Here is a 9,618-nt window from a genome sequence, read left to right as displayed (position 1 = left end):
TTTGAGATGGAGTCTTGCTCTGTTGCCCAGGTTGGAGTGCAGTGATGCAATCTCTGCTCACTGCAAGCTCCGCCTCCCGGGTTCACGCCGTTCTCCTGCCTCAGTCTCCCGAGTAGCTGGGACTACAGGCGCCCACCACCATGCCCGGGTGATGAATTTTTTGTATTTTTTTTTTTTAGTAGAGATGGAGTTTCACCATGTTAGCCAGGATGATCTCGATCTCCTGACCTCGTGATCCACCCGCCTTGGCCTCCCAAAGTGCTGGGATTACAGGCTTGAGCCACCGCGCCCGGCCTAATTAAAATTTTTAAAATCTAATATTTATTTATTTATTTATTTTGAGACGGGGTTATGAGACTGGCTAATTTTTGTATTTTTGGTAGAGACAGGGTTTTACCCTGTTGTCCAGCCTGGTCTCGAACTCCTGGGCTCAAGTGACCCACCTGCTTCTACCTCCCAAAGTCTTGGGATTACAGGCATGAGTCACCGTGCCCGGCTGGGAATATTCTTTTTATTACAGAAGGATCTTCATTTTATTAGGCAATATGCCTAGTTGTTTTAGATTGTGAGCTCCTAAGGGGCGTTCAACCTGTGATTGCCTCTGCTTTGGAAAACTCACCTGTGGTGTCTCAGGAATGCATTTATTACTTTGAGAAAGGTGTATAAATATGATGTCAAAAGTATTCTCACCTAATATTACACACAACTTTCCCCCCTTTTCCTGAATGTTCCTTCTTCTTCTTCTTTTTTTTTTTTTTTTTTTTTGGGGACAGAGTCTTGCTTCGTTGCCCAGGCTGGAGTGCGGTGACATGATCTCGGCTCACTGCAGCCTCCGCCTCCTGGGTTCAAGAAATTCTCCTGCCTCAGCCTCGCGAGTATCTGGGATTACAGGCACGTGCCACCACGCCCGGCTAATTTTTGTATTTTTGGTAGAGATGGGGTTTCACCACATTGGTCAGGAAGGTCTTGAACTCCTGACCTCAGGTGATCCGCCTGCCTCGGCCTCTCAAAGTGCTGGGATGACAGGCGTGAGCCACCACGCCTGGCTAATGTTCCTTATTTTCTTCTTTATGAGGCCACTGAGAAAATTTATAATTCACTGGGTTGCAGGTTCATGTAAGCAAGTGGCTTAAGAAAAGTCAGGGCCGGGCGTGGTGGCTCAAGCCTGTAATCCCAGCACTTTGGGAGGCCGAGACGGGCGGATCATGAGGTCAGGAGATTGAGACCATCCTGGCTAACACGGTGAAACCCCGTCTCTACTAAAAACTACAAAAAACTAGCCGGGCGAGGTGGCGGCGCCTATAGTCCCAGCTACTCTGGAGGCTGAGGCAGGAGAATGGCAGGAACCTGGGAGGCGGAGCTTGCAGTGAGCTGAGATCCGGCCACAGCACTCCAGCCTGGGTGACAGAGCGAGACTCCGTCTCAAAAAAAAAAAAAAAAAAAAAAAAAAAGCAAAGGGGTTGCTATGGGAATGTTAATTAATTAGATAAATAGTACAAATTATAAAAGGTAAACTTTCAGAGATTCAGTGAGCCTTAAGAGGACTTGATTTAAGAAGGGAAAGGAAATTAATGTCAGTTTAGAATTAAGAATATGATCTGAATTAGTCATAAATGCAGATGAAATGTACATCCTGTAGGTGAGGACAGAACTGTTACGATGCTTACCTCAGTTTACCTTGCCCTCCTGAAGGGATCCCTTACAGCTGCCTACCCTAGTGAGACCCTGGAAATCCCCTAACTGTTACCAATCATGGAAGGGTTAAGTAAATTACAATACTTGCTATCTTGTTGAATAGCTTTCTTTCTCTCTCTCTCTTTCTCTTTCTTTTCTTTCTTTCTTTCCTTTCTTTTCTTCTTGAGACAGAGTCTCACTCTGTTGCCCAGGCTGGAGTGCAATGGCATGATCTCAGCTCACTGCAACCTCCGCCTCCCGGGCTCAAGCGATTCTCCCACCTCAGCCTCCCGAGTGGCAGGCACGCGCCACCACACCTGGCTAATTTTTGTATTTTTAGTAGAGAAGGGGTTTTACCATGTTGGCCAGGCTGATTTGGAACTTCTGATCTCAGGTGATCCGCCCGCCTCAGCCTCCCAAAGTGCTGGCATTACTCGCAGGCTCAGAGAGGCTGACAGGGCTGAAGTCGCTGTGCTGATGCCTGCATTCCAGGAGTCACGGAGGGGAAAGGAAGTCTTTAGAGGGCTGGGAGCTGAGGTATCCGCAGGCCCGTCTGCTGACTCACGTACTGGCTGAACTGGTGCGTGGTGGGGGAAGCACCTCTCCAGCCTTCTGTGGGGTGCCCAGCTCTCGTTGCTGGGCCCCAGCAACTCCTGGCCCTGTGTCAGGTAGACGGCGCCTCCAGCCACACCTCCCTTGCTGAACCTCATCCGCGACCACACTGCAGCCACCATGTCCCTCGGCTCCATGCGCTTCCACATTATTCTTTCTTGCACGATGAAAGAACTCGTATCTCGTGTGTGTGTGTTTGTGTGTGTGCGTGTGTGTTTCTTTTTTAAAGACAGGGTCTCCGGCTGTTACCTAGGCTGGAGCACAGTAGTGTGATCATGACTCACCGCAGCCTTGACCTCCAGGGCTCAAGTGATCCTCCCACCTCAGCGCCCTGAGAAGCTGAGACTACAGGAGCTCACCATCTCCCCAGCTAATTTTTTTTTTTTTGAGAGGGAGTCTCGCTTTGTCGCCTGGAATGGAGTGCAGTGGTGCAATCTCGGCTCACCGCAACCTCTGCCTCCCAGATTCTAGCGATTCTACCGCCTCAGCCTCCCGAGTAGCTGGAACTACAGGCATGCACCACCACGCCCGACTAATTTTTGTATTTTTAGTAGAGATGGAGTTTCACCATGTTCATGAGCCACCATGCCCGGCACTCCCCAGCTAATTTTTAAGAATAATTTTTGTAGAGATGGAGTCTTGCTATGTTGCCCAGGCTGGTTTCGAACGCCTGGCCTCAAGCCATCCTCCTGTTTCAGCTTCCCTAAGCACTGGGATGACAGGCGTGAGCCCCCACGCCTGGCTGCAGTGAGTTTTTGAAGGCCGTGCTTTAGTGTAGGGTCTGCCCCCGTCAGCACGTTTGCATTTTCAGAGGACGAGTCACCTTGCTCACCCTCGTGTCTTGTTGAGCAGAGGCACCCAGGGAAAGGCAGCCACCTCCTGCAAGGAAAGCCTTCTGGAAAGAAGAACGTGCAAGTGACCTTTTCAAATGAGGGGGAGGGTAGTCCAGTGGACTAAGAAAGAGAGATCCTCCAGATATAAATAACCGTGTGGGAAGGAAGGGGAAAGTTGAGACGTGGAGGGCTCATTTGATCCTGCCAAGGCGTCTAAGTATAGGATGGAACGAGAAGATGCATGTTTGGAAACGGACGAGTGAGGGAGGCTGCCCGTGGTCCATGGAAACATTTTCACATTCTGTGAGGAAAACAGAGGTTCCCTGGGCAGATCCTCAGGAACATACATTCTAGGCGATACTGACGTGGAGGTGCGATTTCTGTGTGAAGACTGAGACGCTGCCTGCAGTGAGCTGTTTGCAAGGTGAGAGTTGCCTCTCTCGAGTCTGGGCTTGGCATGAGAAAGAGAGTCTGGGTTCCAGACATGCCACAGGACAGGGAACAGGTGTACCAAGGAGGTTTGACCTTGACAGGATAGGAAACAGGTTCTTTTGACCAAGGAGGCCACTCTCAAACCAAAGAAGCTTCGGCTGGGCCACGTTGCAGAAATGGTTTTTTTTTTTTTTTTTTTTTTTTTTGAGATGCAGTCTTGCTCTGTCGCCCAGGCTGGAGGGGAATGGCTTGTTCTTCGCTCACTGCAACCTCCACCTCCCGTGTTGAAGCAATTCTCCGGCCTCAGCCTCCTGAGTAGCTGGGATTACAGGTGTGTGCCACCACGACCAGGTAATTTTTGTATTTTTAGTAGAGATGATGTTTCACCATCTTGGCCAGGCTGGTCTTGTACTCCTGACCTCGTGATCTACCTGCTTTGGCCTCCCAAAATGCTGGGATGACAGGTGTGAGCCACTGCCCCAGGCCCAGAAATGCATTTTCTGTATTTCTGTAGGCTTCCTTAGAGCGCAAAGAAGATCCCCGGGGTTCCTGGTTTCTGTTTGTTAAATAGAGGAAAGGAAATTCCTCTAGGCGTTTTCCACATGGTGTAGTGTTGGGGGAGGGGAGTGGTGACAGGGATGAGGATGCTCTCAAGCTGGATTTTTTATGTAGTCTGTGCTCCTATTACACGAATCTCCTTTGCACGTTCGTTGCCTTGTCTCGGCTCGGCCAGGCCTCTGCCAGTCACATGTTTTCTGAGCATCTCACTGGCCTTGGGCAGTGATAGGAGGCAGAGAAATAAATGACTGAGTCCCTTCTCTCAAAGGCATTTATAATTTAGCTGGGGTGATAAGGCATGAAATATATATACATATAAATTTAGAGTTTTTTCTGGGTGATGACCATGGGGTTGGTTCTGAAAGGACTGGAGTTGCCCCTGGGAGCTCTGAGAATGGAGGGGCCAGTGTCTTTCCTGGATGACCTGGTTCCGATCCATCTTTCCCACTCTCCAGCTTTGAGACCTTAGGCAAGTTACTTTAACCTCCGCTTCCTCATCTGTAAGGTGGGAACGATAGCAGTGCCCACCTTGTCGGGTGGCAGTGGAGGTTTAAGACGATGACTGATACAAAAAGCCCTTGGCCGGGTGTGGTGGCTCATGCCTGTCATCCCAGCACTTTGGGAGCCTGAGGCGGGTGGATCCTGGAGGTCAGGAGTTCAAGACCAGCCTGGCCAACATGGTGAAACCCCGTCTCTACTAAAAATACAAAAATTAGCCGGGCGTGGTGGTGGGCGCCTGTAATCCCAGCTTCTCTGGAGGCTGAGGCAGGAGAATGGCTGGAACCTGGGAGGTGGAGGTTGTGGTGAGCCGAGATCACGCCGTTGCCCTCCAGCCTGGGCGACAAGAGTGAAATTCTATCTCAAAATAAATAAATAAAAACAAAAAGCCCTTAACATAGTACTGGGCACAGAGGAAAAGGCCAGAAGATGGTGACCACCGTTCTTTTCCATGAGACCCGACGGTTTCCTGGGGGCAGAGAAGCTGTCTTTCCTCCTGTGTGCTTCATACTTAACACATTTGGCACCTCTTATCGGTACACACTTGGCACCGTGTTTATTGACAGAAGGAATGAATGGTTTGGACGGAGAGTTGAAGGCTTGGCGGGATTCCGGCGGGAAGAGGTTTGGAACTCCAAAGCAGAAAGGTGAGTCTCAGTGTTTGTTGGTGCTGTTATCATAGTTAAATGCCCTTATTACAAAATATTGAGCAACGCGGTCACTGAATGATACCCTGGAAAGGACGGGGTTGGGGGTGGATTATGTGGCCACTGTCTTCTTTGACAGATGGGGAAACTGAAGCCCAGGGAGTGGGTGGTCAGATGGCAGACCAGCCTCCAGATTCTCAGCCTCCGTATGGCCCGGCCAGTCTTTTTTTTTTTTCTTTTTGAGACAGAGTCTCGCTCTGTCACCCATGCTGGAGTGCAGTGGTGCGATCTCCGCTCACTGCAATCTCCGCCTCCTGGGTTCACGCTGTTCTCCTGCCTCAGCCTTCCGAGTAGCTGGGACTACAGGTGCCCGCCACCATGGCCGGCTAACTGTTTTGTATTTTTTAGTAGAGACAGGGTTTCACCATGTTAGCCAAATGGTCTCAATCTCCTGACCTTGTGATTCGCCTCCCTCGGCCTCCCAAAGTGCTGGGATTACAGGCGTGAGCCACCATGCTCGGCTGGGCCAGTCATATTTCTTGGCAGTTTTCCTGGTGGCCTTTAAAAGAAGTTCAACCAGTGCCTGTCAGACATTGCCAAGTTTTGCTCTTAGAAAAGAGATTAGGCCAGGCGCAGTGGTTCCACGCCTGTAATCCCAGCCACTTTGGGAGGCCCGAGGCGGGCCGTATCACGAGGTCAGGAGATCGAGACCATCCTGGTCTAACACGGTGAAACCCCGTTCTCTACTAAAATACAAAAAACTAGCCGGTACGGTGGCGGGCCGCCTGTAGTCCCAGCTACTCGGGGGCTGAGGCAGGAGAATGGCGTAAACCCGGAAAGGCGGAGTTGCAGTGAGCTGAGATCTGGCCCACCTGCACTCCAAGCCTGGGTGACAAGAGACGAGACTCCTTCTCAAAAAAAAAAAAAAAAAAAAAGAAAAGAGATGAGGCCAGGCGCAGTGGCTCACGCCTGTAATCCCAGCACTTTGGGAGGCCGAGATGGGCAGATCACCTGAGGTCAGGAGTTCAAGACCAACCTGGCCAACACAGTGAAACCCTGCCTCTACTAAAAAATAAAAAATAATTAGCCAGGTGTGGTGGTGGGCACCTGTATTCCCAGCTGCTCAGGAGGCTGAGGCAGGAGAATGGCTTGAACCCGGGAGGTGGAGCTTGTAGTGAGCTGAGATCGCGGCACTGCATTCCAGCCTGGGCGACAGAGCCAGACTCTGTCTCAGGAAAAAAGAAAAAAAAAAAAAAGAAGAAAACAGATGAGCATGCTGAAAAGAGGGAAATACCACAGGCCCGTCTTTCCTGTGTAAGTTTACGTATCCCAGCCTCTAGAAAAAAACATTCTTCGCATCCTGGGAGCTCGTTCCTGACAGCAGAGCCATTTCCCTGTGGAAGGGCTGCGGTCAGGCCTGGGACGTGGGACAGACCTCCTATGTGGAAAGCCTCAAGTGGCTGTAACTCAGGGCTGAAAAAACAAACATGTTACCTCACTGGACAACAGCTCAGAGCTCTTAAGAGAGGGATTACCAGCGCTGAAATATGTGCAGTGTAAAGAAAGGAATTTACAAAGGGCCAGGTGCTTCAATCTGGGAGTCTAGGCTGCTGCAGCCCCTAACTGGTAAAGAGGAATTCCATTCGGATGACTTGGCAGCCACAGTATTTTTTCCTGTTGGGCCATCACAGGGAAGGAGAGGAGGCTCGTTATCCTGGGGCCTGTCCAGGCAGTTAGCCCCCTTCCCGAGTGGTGTTGAGGGACAGCTGTGACCTGAGCCCGTGGCACTCAGCCCTGGGGCCTGGGGTCATGGGAATCCAGCCTATTGCTTTGAGGAAGTCACTGGAACCTGAGCAGGGAGGTCAAATATGCTGGAGTAGAAGAAAAACAAAATGTTGGTGCAAGACATCCCCGGACACGTGCTTGGCCTAAGCCTGGAGAATTTGTTAGGGAGGCTGCTGCGTCAGACCTGCCACCTGAATTGAGAGATAATTTAGGTATTCCGAAACTTAGGAGTGGGAAGCATTTCTTTTGTTTTGGAGATGGAGTCTCGCTCTGTCACCCAGGCTGGAGTGCAGTGGTGCAATCTCAGCTCACTGCAAACTCCACCTCCCAGGTTCAAGCGATTTTCCTGCCTCAGCCTCCTGAGTAGCTGGGACTATAGGCGCCCACCACCACGCCCGGCTAATGTTTGTAGTTTTAGTAGAGACGGGCTTTTGCCGTGTTAGCCAGGCAGGTCTCGAACTCCTGACCTCAGGTGATCCACCTGCCTCGGCCTACCAAGGGTCATAGTCTTCTGTTTGGACTTCAGGGAGCTACTCAGACATTCTCTGAGTTGGAGGGTTCCATGATAATGATCATCAGTCATGACATCTGTGGGCTGAGCCCCTCACTGGATTCCAGGGACCACCTTGAAGTGGTCTTCATGGCTTTGGCCTCAGTATTCACATCTGTAAAACGGGGTGGCCTAGGACCCATCTAGGACCACCTTGTTAGATGTTTTTCATGTCTTATCTCATTGCATCTTCCATGAAGGAGAAGTAGGTCCTGGCTCTGCTGGCTGCATTCCTCCCAAAGGGACAGGCAGCAGGAACCTTCGCCTGGGGTTCTATGGGTATTTCGGTGGGAGAGCCACAAGGGCAGCAGGGACCTGTCGTCTGTGGTACCTGCCGGGTTCCAACCTTGGTCTGTCTGACTCCAGCCCCCACAGTGTGACCTAAATTGTTTGCAACCCCTGGCCTTGCCCTGGCAGGAGGTGGGTAACTCATGAGTTTCTCAGACCACAAAAACCACAACCACCACCCCCCCAAAAATGGAAACGCCCCTTCTTTCAGCGCTGGCCATGAGGGAGCAGTCAGTGGTGATGGATGGTGGACCGTGGAGAATTCTGCATTCCAGGGGACTGAGGTCAGGGCAGGCCGGGGCTGCGTGGCCCTGGTTTCCAAGACTCAGGCTCTGGTGCATTTTCGGGGAGGCTGAGCTCTGCTTCCCGGGTGCCTTCCGTCTACGGAGTGTGCCGTGCCCATTGCTTTCCTGCCTCCCGCCCTCTCTGCCCCTGTGGCTCTCCCAGGGAAATACCCATGGGACCCCAGGCGAAGGTTTCTGCCGCCCGCCCCTCTGGGGCTGGCCCTGCTGGGAGGAATGCCGGCCCCCACCCCCAGCCCTGCCCAGACTCATGCCTGAGGTTTTACTGCTTTCATTCACTTCCATACATGGAAGTGGGGCTTGCCAGCCTCTGCCAGAGAGCGCCTGGAGCAGGAGGTTTGTCTCCCCACAGCTGACAGACCCTCCCGCCCTCCGCCCCACCCCGGTTCACATTTTAAAATGTATTGATCGAAAAGACCCTGGCTTTAACCACCTCGTGTCTGCAAAAAGCGTGAGCATCTCAACAGAGAGAACAGGCAGCAGAATTGCCATCTAGTGCCTCCTGAGATGGTTACAACACTGGCCTCCAGCTGTGGGTGTGTTAGAAAGTTCTAAAGATAAGCTGTTCAGTTTTTTTTTTTTTTTTTTTTTTGGACAGGGTTTGGCTCTGTTATCCCGGGTGGGGGGCAATGGGGTAATCTCGGCTCACTGCAACCTCCGCCTCCCGGGTTCAAGCAATTCTTGTGCCTCGGCCTCTCGAGTAGCTGGGACTACAGGCGCCTGCTACCACACCCAGCTAATTTTTTTTTTTTTTTAGTAGAGATGGGGTTTCACCATGTTGGTCAGGCTGGTCTCCAACTCTGAACCTTACATCATCCTCCCACCTCGGTTTCCCAAAGTGCTGAGATTACAGGTGTGAGCCACTGCGCCAGGCCAAGTAAATCTTAAAATAGGTAAAGAGGCTTTTTGGAGGAGAGGAGGTGTTTTTTTTTTTTTTTTTTTTCAGATGGAATCTCGAATCTCAGCTCACTGCAAGCTCCGCCTCCTGGGTTCACGCCATTCTCCTGCCTCAGCCTCCTGAGTAGCTGGGACTACAGGCGCCCACCACCATGCCCGGCTAATTTTTTGTATTTTTAGTAGACACAGGGTTTCACCATGTTAGCCAGGATGGTCTCGATCTCCTGATCCATCCACCTCCGCCTCCCAAAGTGCTGGGATTACAGGCATGAGCCACCATGCCCGGCCCAGAGAACGTTTTTTTTAAGGGACTTCTTTGGCTGTCTCAAGGAAGTGCTTTTTATTATGCACAGTACAGGGTTCTACCTGGTTTTGTCTGATTTTGTTTTGTAAGCGAGTGAGGATTGGACCTTGTACCAGTTAGACTTCCAGAAAGTCACCAGAGTTGACAGCAATAGGTCCTAAAGTAGATTTGGGAAGGAAGGTGTCTGTCTTACGGAGCTGTCTTTGCTGGTTTGGTGTGTCGTTTGTTGGTCTTCTTG

The 9,618-nt window shown here is 51.1% G+C and overlaps 1 protein-coding gene across 2 annotated transcripts in view; it reads left to right on the top strand.

The window, feature by feature from the left end:
* NXN (nucleoredoxin) overlaps nt 1-9,618 on the top strand; it is a 203,168-nt gene that overhangs the window by 38,066 nt on the left and 155,484 nt on the right. The window lies entirely within an intron of this gene.

The sequence above is a fragment of the Rhinopithecus bieti genome, unplaced genomic scaffold (assembly GCF_001698545.2).
Source record: "Rhinopithecus bieti isolate Rb0 unplaced genomic scaffold, ASM169854v2 scaffold_22, whole genome shotgun sequence".
Classification (NCBI taxonomy): Eukaryota; Metazoa; Chordata; class Mammalia; order Primates; family Cercopithecidae; genus Rhinopithecus; species Rhinopithecus bieti.
Note: the sequence above shows the minus strand (reverse complement) of the source record. Positions and strands in the feature narration are given on the sequence as shown.